General features: G+C 34.4%; 1 protein-coding gene across 2 annotated transcripts in view; it reads left to right on the top strand.

Annotated features, from left to right (window-relative positions):
• Positions 1–12,585, top strand: part of KCNH1 (potassium voltage-gated channel subfamily H member 1) — a 491,105-nt gene that overhangs the window by 53,811 nt on the left and 424,709 nt on the right. The gene's annotated exons all lie outside the window — the stretch shown is intronic.

Here is a 12,585-nt window from a genome sequence, read left to right as displayed (position 1 = left end):
GCCTTTTGGCCAAACAGTCTCTTTCTCCTTTCAAGAAGATCAGCTTCAAGAAGAACAGCAGCAATAGAATGGGCCAGCTTGATGAAAATGAATCTAAAAGTTATGCTTCTCTGTTTTTAATCTAATAGCTTCAGTCTGTCTTAGAGTAGGAGAGAAGCTGCTGATTCTTGGGTTATTGCCTGAAGCTTCTGTTTACTATTCTTACAGCTCAGCTATCCTGGCTTCCTTATTGTAGCAAAACATATCCAACTGATGGTGGATCAGGAGTAACACTTTTATAGACAAAAGGACAAGCATATGTGTTGATTTCCAAGGCTAATTTATGTCTCATCTCTAAAGAAGCTCTTTTATCTCCTTAGGAATGATAAAGAAGCATCAGGATTAATTTGTTTTAGATTACAAACTCCATGAAGGCAAAGGCAGTGTTTTATTTAGTTTGCATTTCTTCCCAAACTTAACACAATATTTTTCACTGGTTTGTTTAATAAACGGTTGGCAAATGAATGAAAACTACCAACTCATTCTGATAGTTTCAGTAATTTTTGTTTCTCTTATACAGTGTTATGCTGGTAAGTCAGCATTCCATTTACTTAGCTTTCTCTTGCTATTATCAAGGTCACCAACTGTGGGAAATATTGAAGAGAAATATAGCCCCTTTCATTGTTAAGGAAAAGGATCATGTCCTTTACTTTCTTTCTGCTTTACAGTACCTTTTCTTCCAGTCCCATTAATTCATCCGAAGAAGACCATCTACATTTCTTTCATTTTAGAGATAGGTTTGTTTTCAAAGTCTAAAAGAATCATCAGAACAAGCTATTCATTCAATTGTATTACCTTGAAAATGGTCTTTGGTGCTTTTTTGCACGTATTTGTCACTCCTCTTTTCCTCATCTCCTATGAAGAGTGGGTAACTAGCAAGCAGGAGAGAATTTTTCGTCCTGATGGGTAGCATTTTTATGCATGTTTTAGCCATCTTGTTTCTTCCTTTATTGCTGTTGCAGATGTTGGAATTATCTAGCCTTGTGCTGAGCTAATAAAGTTTCAGAGGAAGGAGAGGGAAAGAAGTCATATTTTTCTTCTGTATTTTCTGTCTTTCAGTTGGTCTTCCTATGAGGAACCTGGTCATAAGAAAGACTTGAAATGAGAGAAACAAGGAAATTGAATGAATTATGTATCTAAAAAGCATGTCAGAGGGGTTACCCCTTTGAGAAGAAATGGAGTATTACTCAGGTTCACTGTCTAGTTCCATGTTTCCTATCTCATTTAAAGACTAGTTATAAGGAATATTGGGTCAGTATCAGAATGTGCCCTTTATGCATGTGAAATTAATAAGGCTGCAGGGTTTGTTTTTGGTCCTTTAAGTTCATTTTAATATGAAACTCTTTTTAAGGCACCAGTTCATGGTATCAAGTTATCTGTAGAGTATATCAGATAGAGCCTTTTTGTGATGGGATTTATAATTTTGTATGCCATGTATGTGGCATATTACAAAACTTATCATAACCACGCATGAAGGTATATACAAAATGAACAGATAATAAATATTAAAATGTTGAATAAATTTGTATTTTGTACATGATGGGATGCTACGCATTACAATGACCAAGTGGACTTCAGTCTAAGTCTGTGTCGTTGGGATTAATATTAAGCACTCTCCCTTACCAGTCTCTCCAAATAGAGTATTAACTCCTTGAAAACAGGGCTTCTATCTTATTTTTATAGCTCTAGGGTTTAGTATAATGATTGGTTTCTAAGATGTACTTAACTAGCCAAGACAGGGATGGGATAGGGGAAAGGTAATTGAATTTGGAGTGGAAAAAAAGCCGGGTTCTCATATTGACTATGCTACTAATCAGATGTGTAACTTTAATTTAGCTTTTCTGCCTCAGTTTATTTATCTGGAAAATGGGGAATATAATATCTTAAAACCTCCCTCAGAGAGTTGTTGGAAAAATCAGTCAACTAATATATGTTAAGTACTTTGTATATTCTATAGCATTATAAAAAATGCTGAATCAGCGTTTTCAAAATTGAATTTCATTAACTAAGTTCCTACAGAGATAGCAAGCCGACTTGACCCATTGCTTTGAAAGAGTTGTTTTGGTCTTTGCTATTTCTGTTATTAATACCTGAATTATGAACTCTCTGTAGGGTCATTGGGGAGAAACTACATCTTCTGCCTTAGCAGCAGGTAGCAGTTCAAATGCGTTAATCCCATTTTTTCTTATATTACAGTACTTAGTACCTAAGGTATCTTGCTCACAGCATGTGATACCTTCATCAAATAAACCTGTTATGAGTATAATTGACCCTTGATTTCCTTTCCATTCTCGTAGGGAGGTGTTCTATTAACTTTCATAGAAGTTAAGTTTCTAAGAAATCTATTCCTAGATAAATGAACTGAATCACAGAGCTTTGGCATCATTACCAAATCATTTCTAACTATTTCTCATGATCTTGGGTCATAGGGAAGCCTTCAGACTGTCCTCTAATTCCTATCTTAACTGCCAATTTCTATTTCCTTTCTCAATCAACTTTCAGTACAAGAATGAAAAAATCATAGTGGGGGAGAGAGGAGACCACCCTAAAATATGGGTTATTTAGTATACTTAGAAATAAACAATAACATATCACAAAAGTACAGTGTTTTGTTTTATAAGGGAAGATAATAGCCCTAAACTATATTTTATGTGTTTCTCACAGCTTTCCTCACAAACTTCTGTTACCATCTAGTTCTGTTGTATGATTTGTCGGTGAGTTTAGATGTATAGCACCCTTATGGGAGATAGGGGTGGATGTTAAGTCTCCTCAAGCACTTGTTCCAGACAGACAATTTGGGTTTTCATCAAATCAAGGTGCAAAGCTTAGAAATACAAAGACTCTTCAGAACTTGAGAAAGGGGAGAAAAAAATGCACATATTAGTTGCCGGAGGAATGGATCAGTAATGGACTTGTAGTGGACCTGAAAAATCAGGCCTTCCAGTGATCCATAGTTGGCTAGTGCAGGACAAATGGGATGACAGACAAAGTCTCACTGAAGTGGAAGATGTAAGATTGTTATCTGTTTGTGTGCTTATATGAAGAATGACACCAGCCTGGAACTGATGGGATGATGAAAACACCAGGGAACAGAAATGCCTTTCTGAGCTTATTACATGTTACTTCTACTTCCAGCACCCAAAAGAAGAAAGGAGGTTCTCTTGGGGTGATGGTGTATTTCCCTGATCCCTATTCAGTACTATTCTTCTAATAGTAGACTCTCCCATCTCAGACAATCATTTGGGTTACATGAGATGCTTTTGGTATAGTGTAAGGCAGAGGTATTAGATTCCTGGCCCAAACTCCTGAGTATGCCTTGAACAAGATTGAAAATGTAATTGTGAAGCATTTAACAAATTAATAAAAAACACAATAAAATTTAGATAACATTACATTTTAAATCCAAGTCTATGTGTAGCCTACAAGCATCTTTATGTATGTAATAGTCACTTCTGTTTCCATTTGAATTTGACATTACTGCTGTAAGGGATCTCAGAACTGCCACCTATATACTGATCCCCAAATTTCAGTTCTACAAGGGAATTCATCTTAAAGTAGTTTAGTACATGTTTTGATCTTGGTTCTCATCCTCTCTCAGCTTTCTCCTTAGGGCAGCTAAACTCTATCAGCTTGCAGTTCTTGAAGAAAACAATGTCTTATTTGACAATAGGTTTATTTGTTGATGATACCACATACTGTGAATAAGATACTTTTGGGTGCTAACTGCTGCAATAGAAAGAAAATTGGATTTGTGTGTTTTAAGTGCATCCCACTGCTTAAGAAGAAGCAATGGTTTCCTCCTTAAGAAATCTACCACCTAAATAAGTATCTATAATCTTGGTATTTATAACAGTAACAATATGGTCAACACAAGTCTCCTTTTCTAAACCATATATCAACCCATTTCATAGTTTCTGTTGAATTATAGACATTTCAATTGGGATGAATGATTATATAGTAACATTTTATTTCTAACCTTTTTTTTCTGGAAGATTCAAGCAGTTAAAACACACAATCTGATTTTTGTTCTTTACTCCAAACTATATTTGAACTGAACAGTTGACAGATCCTCTTCCTTCCTTTATACTAGGAAAATAGAAGAAGAGATTGTAGACAATTCAATTCAATTGGAAAAAAGTACCATCTTCATATGATCTCCAAATTATGTTAAAACTGTTCTCCCTGATTCTAACTTCTCATAATTCAAGCTTGTTACTTGACTTATAGTAGTCTTTGTATTTAGAATTTAAACTAATCTTCCTCTTAAGGCCATCTCTTATGATAATAGCACTTCATATTTGTATAGACCTTTACCACTTTCAAAACATTTTTGCCCTTATTATGTTATTTTGCCCCACGTTTTAAAAAGTAAGCAGGGTAGTATATGAAGATAAAGAAATATTATTGTTCTTATAAAAATGATGAAAAAACTGATTTTACAAAAGCCTGGAAAGATTCACATAAACTGATGCTGAGTAAAACAAGTAGAATCAGGAATACATTGTACATAATAACAGCAGGAATGTGCAATGATCAGTTGTGAAAGACTTGGTTCTTCTCAGTAGTTCAGTGATCCAAAGTAATCTTAACAGACTTTGGACAGAACATGTCATCTGCATCTAGAGAAAGAATTAAAGAGACTGAATGTAAATCAACACATGCTATGTTCACTTCTTTTTTCTGTTTTTAATTTTTAAACCTTTTTCTCTTTTGTTCTGATTTTTCTCTCCCAATATGATTCATAAAGTAATGTATATGAAAAACAAATAAATTTACTAGGAAAAAAGTAGGCAGGGTAGATATCACTTCTAGACTGGAAAATTGAGACTCTAGGGATCCAATGCCTTGTTCACACAGCTCGAATAAGGGCAGAGCTAAGATTAGGAAAAAAAAATCCTATTCTTTATTCAATGCTCTTTATAATTTATTACACTTTCATGCCTATTCTACCTGATTCATATGTGTGTGAATTCTTAGGAAATTATCAAAACCTGGTTCAGTTGGATTAATGGGAACTCAGTCTAGAAGTTACAAAAACTGGATTTCTGGTCTCAGCTCTGCCTGTGACTCACTGGGTGTGACTCAGGATGATACCTCAGTTCCTTGGGCTACTGGGCTCTATTTCCCTGTTTGAAAAAAAAAATTCCCCTTTCAAGATTATTTCAAGGATAAAAAAATAGAAATGAGAGGGTTAAGGAAGTAAAAATGCTATTGAGAAGTAGGGAATTAGTTATGCTGATTCTTCTCATTTGCACCCAGGGACCTCTCCCTCACCCAATTCTTTAACTGACTTGAAAAGTGAGCTAGTATAATCTATGGAACACCCACTGTAGGTAGACCTCCACACTGGGATCTGGGGAAGTAGAGAAAAGAAGAAAGTTTTCAGCTCTGGGGAGCTCCTAGACTAATGTGGCACAGGGGGTAGTACAGGATCTTTCTCTAGCACCTAGGTTACGTATTTCTCAGGAAACCCCCATTCTAATCCAAAAAACCAAATGAATTTACAGGAGTTGACAAATAGAAGCTTTTGAAGGAGGCATTACAGTACAGGTCAAAGTAAATTATTCTCTTTGAGCAGACAGTCTGGGAGACTATCCCAATCTATAGCTTCTCTGAAATAGATTTTTTTGTTCAGTCATTTTTAGTCATGTCTAACTCTTTGTGACCTCTTTTGGGATTTTCTTGGCAAAAATACTAGAATAGGTTGCCATTTTCTTCTCTAGCCCATTTTTCAGACAAGGAATAGGGCAAAGGTCACATAACTAGTAAGTGTTTGAAGCCAGATCTGAATTTATAGAGTCATTCTATACATTCAAGCAAAATGTTCTGTTCACTGCACCACCTAGCTGGCCATCCTGAAAAAGAATTTAGCAAGAATTTTAAGCCCCATAATGGCTGGCAAAGTGCTAGTATTAGGCAACACTAAGAACCTTATCTTAAAGATGATAATGCACGCAGGTGGTATGATACTGTGGGGTGGTTGTCCACAATGGTTCTCCTTAGCTTTTCCTTAATACTAAATCATAGTTGGTGCATTTCCTCTGGATGGAGTGGAGGAGGAAGGCAGATCAGGAATGTTTTCAACTGAATTGAACCACAAACCACTTTATTACTTTAATCCTTCTCTTCTAAAAAAGATAGCTGTGGGATCTGAGGGTAGTGATCCAGTGAATGATGCAAAATTTGTATGTTTGCCTGGAATTTAGGAACAGTGATTTCCCACTGGGAAGTTTCACTTATAAATAGACAACTGAGTAGAATTTCTCTTTGTTCCCTTCTCCTGTTTTTCCTGTAAAGTTCAAATATGGATTAGAGTAAAAATGAAACGCTTTAAACTCTGAACTTTTTGCTTCGATCTTCCAGAAAAAATAAAAACAAACAAAAAAAGCAAGGGGAGGAAGAGAGAATATTGTTATGTAATCATCCCACCCCAAAGTCCATATTCTAAAGTCTCTCTTCATGATATTGAAATTATAATGCTTATAAATAAATAAAAGACCTAGCTCCAAATATGGGAAATGTAGCAATTCCTAAGAGAAACCCTCAATAGTCCTCTTTGAGTTAGAAACCCAGAAAGCCTCTTTTGAAAACAAATTTGAATGAATTGATATTTAGGAAATGTGTGAAGATATTATTGACTCAGACTTAAGCAGAAATAAATTCACTTATATACATATACACATATACATATTTTCAAAATGTTTTCTCCTAAAGATTTTTTTTAGGAACCAAGAAATCTTGGGTGGTTTTTGTTTTTATTCAGCCAGGTCAGTAGAGAACTGCTCTTTGTGGACCTCTTTAAGTTCTTTTTGAATGGTCTTGCTACTGAGGCCTCATTTTGTTCAAAATCAAAACAAACTGAAATTTAAAAAAGCAAAAAAAAAATTCCAAGTTTTCAAATCCCTTTTCCTTCCTATATGAATTTTTTATTTCTGATCAGCAAAATATATGCAATGGTAATATAACCATGCTTTTTTTTTTTTGTTTGTTTGTTAAAAGCTCTGCCTTTACAATTTTTTACAATGGTTTCAGAATTACAGAATTTAAAATTTTCTGGGACCTTCATTTAATAGATGAGAAAATTAAAATCCCAAAGTGAAATGATGTTCAAAACAGAATAAGAATGGGGCAGCTAGGTGGCACAGTGGATAGAGCACCAGCCCTGAAGTCAAGAGGACCTGAGTTTTAATCAGATCTCAGAAAACACTTCCTAGCAGTGTGACCCTGGACAAGTCACTTAACCCCAATTGCCTCAGGAAAAAAAGTACTGGAAAGAAAGAATAAGAATTCAAAGTTAGATCCTGTGATTCAATAAATTTCAATAACTCCGTATAACCCTTGGGATCAAATACAAAATTCTCTATTTGATGTTCAAAGTCTTCCACATTCTGCCACTTCCATCTCTCTAGTTTTTTCATACCTTCTACTCCCCTCCCCCTTGTTACTCTTCAATCAAATGTCAGTGACTTTGTTGTTCTTTGAACAAGACACTGCATATCCTAACTCCTAATGTTTTCATTGACTGTCTCCCATGGTTGATTTTCTTATCTTTACCTCCTGGCTTCCCTAGCTTCCTTTCCTAGCTTAAGTCCCACCTTCTAAAGTCCCCCTTTATTCTAGGTACCTTCCCTCTGATGATTATTTCCAATTTATCCTATATATTTTGTTTGCATGTTGTCTTCCACATTAAATTTGTTTTTGTTATTGTTCATCTTTCATTTTCAAAAGGACCAATGACATCATGAAGATGTTGACTTGTTTGAGAATTGAATTTAAGTGAGGTGTAACTATTCAAAGTTGTCAGCCTCACTTTCCGTTCGGAGTCATCCCAGTCTGGTGGCAGGACAAAAGTCAAGACAACTGAAAGTAATCTGAATGAATTAGACTGTGACTCTTTGAAAGGAGATACTGTCTTTTACTTGTCTTTGTATCTCTAGCTCTTAGCACAATGTGTGGGTAACTCAAAATTCTGTGTTATGAATCTCCTTGTGACATAACATTATTTTATTTGTTAATTTAAAATTTTATTATATTTTTGTTTTTACATCATCTACATATATGGATATATTATAGAGACAATGTATATATAACAGAGAAACAGAGACATAGAGAGAATGCATCATTCTCTAATACCAAAATCATCTCTTTATAACAACAAAATAATGAAAAAAAACATGTCAGAAAAACAAAAACAAAACAAAACAAAAACCTGTCTGATAATTTATGCAGTTTCCCACACCTATACTTTCACTATTTTTATGAAGATGCTAGGGAAGTATATTTTCTTATCCCTTCTTCAGGGATCAAGCTTGATTCTCATAATGACACATACCCCATTTTTTGATTTATTTTTGTTCTTTCCATTTATATTGTTATAGACAGTGTGCATATTATTTTTGTGACATTGCTTACTTTCACTTTGTCATTTTATATAGTTCTTCCAATGCTTCTCTGGTTTTTCAGATTCACTGTTTCTTAGATAGTATGGTTATACACTATTAGAGCTTGGTACTACAACTTGTTTTCTCATGCTCCAATAGATGGACATTTTCTTTGGTCCCAGCTCATTTGGCTTCAATACAAAAAGTTCCATCATAAATATTTCAGTATAATATGGATCTTTCTGTCTTTGGCTTTCTTGGAATATATGCCTAGCAGTGGCATTTTTGGATCAAATTGTGGGCATTTTAATCACTTTCTTTTTAAAGCATAATTCCCAATTGCTTTCCAGAAAGAGTGGTTTGGTTCACAACTTCTATTCGCTTCTCTCTTAAAGTCAGAATACATCTTTCTTTCTGATAGTCCAGGACCCAAGAGCTGTTATATAAATGAATTTTACTTATTGTTTTTTGGTGAGGCCCTAAAAATAAAATCACTAAAACCAAATACACATTAAAGTAAAGCAATTTGTGCTGAGATATATGGGTTCAGCATCTTAGACCCATATCTTCAGAAAATTACTGTTGGCACTTTCAGTTTTTTTACATTGAGACTATTAGTAGGTAGTTTTAAAAAAAAAACCCAAATTGACTTTCCATCAAGCAATAGTTTTTTTCATCATCTGTCTGTTTGCAATTACATTTCAGAGTACACTCATAGCATATTATAGTTATCAAGTATTTTTTCACATTTTACTTAATCCTTAGAACAATATTAAGGATAGTTAGCATTTCCCCTTTTATTTACCATGCTGATTCTCATTTATTAAATAAGCATGGTACAGTGAAAAAATACTATATTGGTTGTTAGTTCTTTCCTTGGCTGTCATGAGCTATGTGACTTTAGGTAAAGCAGTTTTCTCTAGGACTCACTTTCCTTACTAGTAAAAATGAGGGGTGAGAAATTAGAGGATCCTTTAAGGGGTTAGCTCTGAGTCTGATTTTTCAATGAAAAATAATCAATTATTAATCCTGTAAGAAACAGGAGATACAGAGACAAAAAAGTTCTAATGAAATTTATGTTCTGTTGGATGGAGGTAGGAGAAAATCTATTACAAATTATATATTGAGAATGTGTCATAGGACATACTGGATGCAAGCCTTTGGACTTGAGTGTAAAACTTAATTTTGATCTTATAAAAGGGGAAAGAATTGCATTGGCATTCATCCTTATGATGATGGGTGTTTGACTTGGCCATTTCTTTGGCCTTTTGGAGAGTTATTAAACAGATTAAAGGAGATCTTTCTACTTTCTCTATTGTTGGGTTATGACTATTAGGGTTGTGGAGTAGTAAAGCAATCCTACTTAATGCAATATCCATTTGAACTGGGGTTTCCAGTCCAGGAATTGAGAAAGAGAGGCTTTGTGACACAAGGGAGAAAGAATGTTCACTCAGAAATTTAGAAAGAATTGTCAGAAGCAAAGTAGTTTGACCTGCAAAGGCAGGAACAGACCCTGAAGGAGCAATTTCTTCCTTGGCATGGATTTTAGGTTCATCTGTGTATCCTTTTCACCTCTGACTAGTGAAAGTTTTGGTAAATCACAGGCTTAGGGCTCTTTTGGCTTGATTTAGCTTTTCTGGGTTCCTCCCTTATGCCAGCTCTGCCCTAATAGAAGAAGAAATTCAGAGAGAGCAAGCCAAAACTTCCCAGGGCTTGCAGTCTAGGTAAATGGGGTAGTGCTAACATGTAAATACAGCCCACAGGGGATACAGTTCATCGATGTTATGAAGGGAGGTCTCTTCTTTTCTCTGGAGTATTCTAGATTTATTTTGCTATAGACCAGTATTGTTTCCTGATAGTTTTGCTTGGAGGGATAAGGATAACACACATTAAATCACTTAATTATTACCAAGAAATTTCTTTAACTATTAAATGTTTATGGAAAACAATTGGGAAATCATGTTGATTAGGGTTTCTACAGATCTCTACTAACTTTGTCTTTGCCTTCATTGTTATTGAATAATCCTTTTTATATGTTTGCATTTTTCTCTTACTCCCCATACCAAACTTTCCCCCTTTTCTTCAAGCCTTCTCCTCCTCTTAATAAACAAAAAAACTTTTTTCACTTGATCCATCCATCCTTATTAATTAGCATTTTATATCCCTCCTCCTCTTCTCAAGGAAACTCCTTGAGAATTTGTACTTTTACTTCATCTCCTCTCACTGACTTCTAAAGCCCCTGCATTCTGGCTTCCAACTTGATTAAACCAAAATCAAGTACCAATGTTCTCTCAGTCTCCATTTTCTTAGCCCATTCTACCTCCCTAAATAGATGATTTGACTTGCTACTTGACTGAAAATTGTAACCACCCATGGTAAACTCTCTCATTTTCTGTCTAGCACATTTCAAATTTTTCCCTTTGTTCCAGTGTGGGAATACAAAGTAGGATTCCTCCTTTAAAAGTAGAGATCTTGTGTTTTTTAACTCATCTTCTCTTTTCTCCTTTAGGACTTTTCTCCATCTCTCTCAAATATTTAATTTAATTTCAAGCTGACTCTTGATGTCTACAAACATGTATTATCTTCCCTATTAAAAAAAAAAAAAAGCAAAGCAAAATATTACACTCCTCTCCTCTCCCCAACATCTGTCAACTCCTTTATTTGACTCTACTATAAAAGCATAATGCAATTTTCTTCTTCCTCCTTAATAATAAACTTCACAATATATCTTGTATATATGTCTTTTCTACTCACAAAGCCACCATCATTATATAGGGCCTTATCACCTCTCCAGTGGATTATTGTGATAACTTAATTGGGTTTCCCAGCCTCGTCTCCCCCTACTCAAATTCATCCTCTACTTAACTGCCAAAGAGATTTTCCTAAAGCAGAGGACTGATCACTTCATCTCTTCATATCCCAAGCAATAAACTACAGTAGCTTCCTATTTATTACTCCCACGATCATTATAAAATGCTATCTGACATTTAAAGTACTTTGACATAACCATTTAAAATAATTAATTTTATTTTGAACTTAAGAAATAAAATGAATATTTCCATAACATAGTAGAAAAGAAAAAAAGATGTTTGTACATGAAATTGCAAATCTATTATGTACAACTTGCTATTCCTTTTAAATATATAACAAAAAGAATAAAAAATAAATTTATCATTTAATTTTCTTCTGTCACTTTTTTTCTTCCCTCTCACTCTTGCCCTAGAAATGGCTATCATTAAACACAAATTTTAAACATTAATTTATCCGTTTTTTTTCTGGATGCAAATAGTCTTTCTTCATATGTTCTTTGTAATTAATTTGGGTATTTATAATAGTCAAAATGACCTAGACATGCAAACTCATTCTCAAATGTTACTTGCTGTTACTATATGTAGTATTCTCTTGGCTCTGATAATTTTACTATCTGTGTTTTTAAAAGATCATTATTTCTCATAGCATCACAATCTTATACTATCATAATCATATACCACAATTTGTCAAGCTATTCTTCCATTGACAGACTTCCCTGCAATTTCTAGTTCTTTGACACCATAAAGAGAGTTGCTATAAATATTTTAGAACATATAGGTTTTTTTCCTTCCCCACCAAACATCTTTAGAAACAGGCTTATTGGTGGTATTTCTGGGTCAAAGGCTATATAGGGAGTTGTCACTCTTTGGGCATAATTCCAGATTGCTCTCCAAAAGGGTTGGATCATTTCATAGTTCCATTAACAGTAGTGCATTTGATCCTTTTTTTTAAACTTTCTAGTATTCTTGCATTTTATTCCCATCTATATACTCTATGGAACCAGATAAAATGGATTATTTGCTCTTCTTTATTCAAGGTGAATTATGACCCAATTTCATGCCTTTGTACTAATTCCCATGTCTTTAATATTACATTTTAACTGCTCTGCCTCTGCTTCCCTGACTTCCTTCAAGACTGAGGTCAAATCATAATTTTTGCAGGAAGAAATCCTTTTATAAATCATTTTGCTCCCCTCCCTCAAATTCCTGTTCTCTAAGCTTACCTTCCATTTACTCTCTCTGTACGCAATTTTTAAATACATAGTTATGTCTTTCTCTAACCTTTCTGAGCCTCAGTTGCTTTATTTGCAAACTGTAAATTGCAAACTGTATTTGCAATACTTTACCTAATAGGA

The sequence above is a fragment of the Sarcophilus harrisii genome, chromosome 4, assembly GCF_902635505.1.
Source record: "Sarcophilus harrisii chromosome 4, mSarHar1.11, whole genome shotgun sequence".
In the NCBI taxonomy this organism is placed as follows: Eukaryota; Metazoa; Chordata; class Mammalia; order Dasyuromorphia; family Dasyuridae; genus Sarcophilus; species Sarcophilus harrisii.
This window is presented reverse-complemented; position numbering and strand designations above follow the sequence as displayed.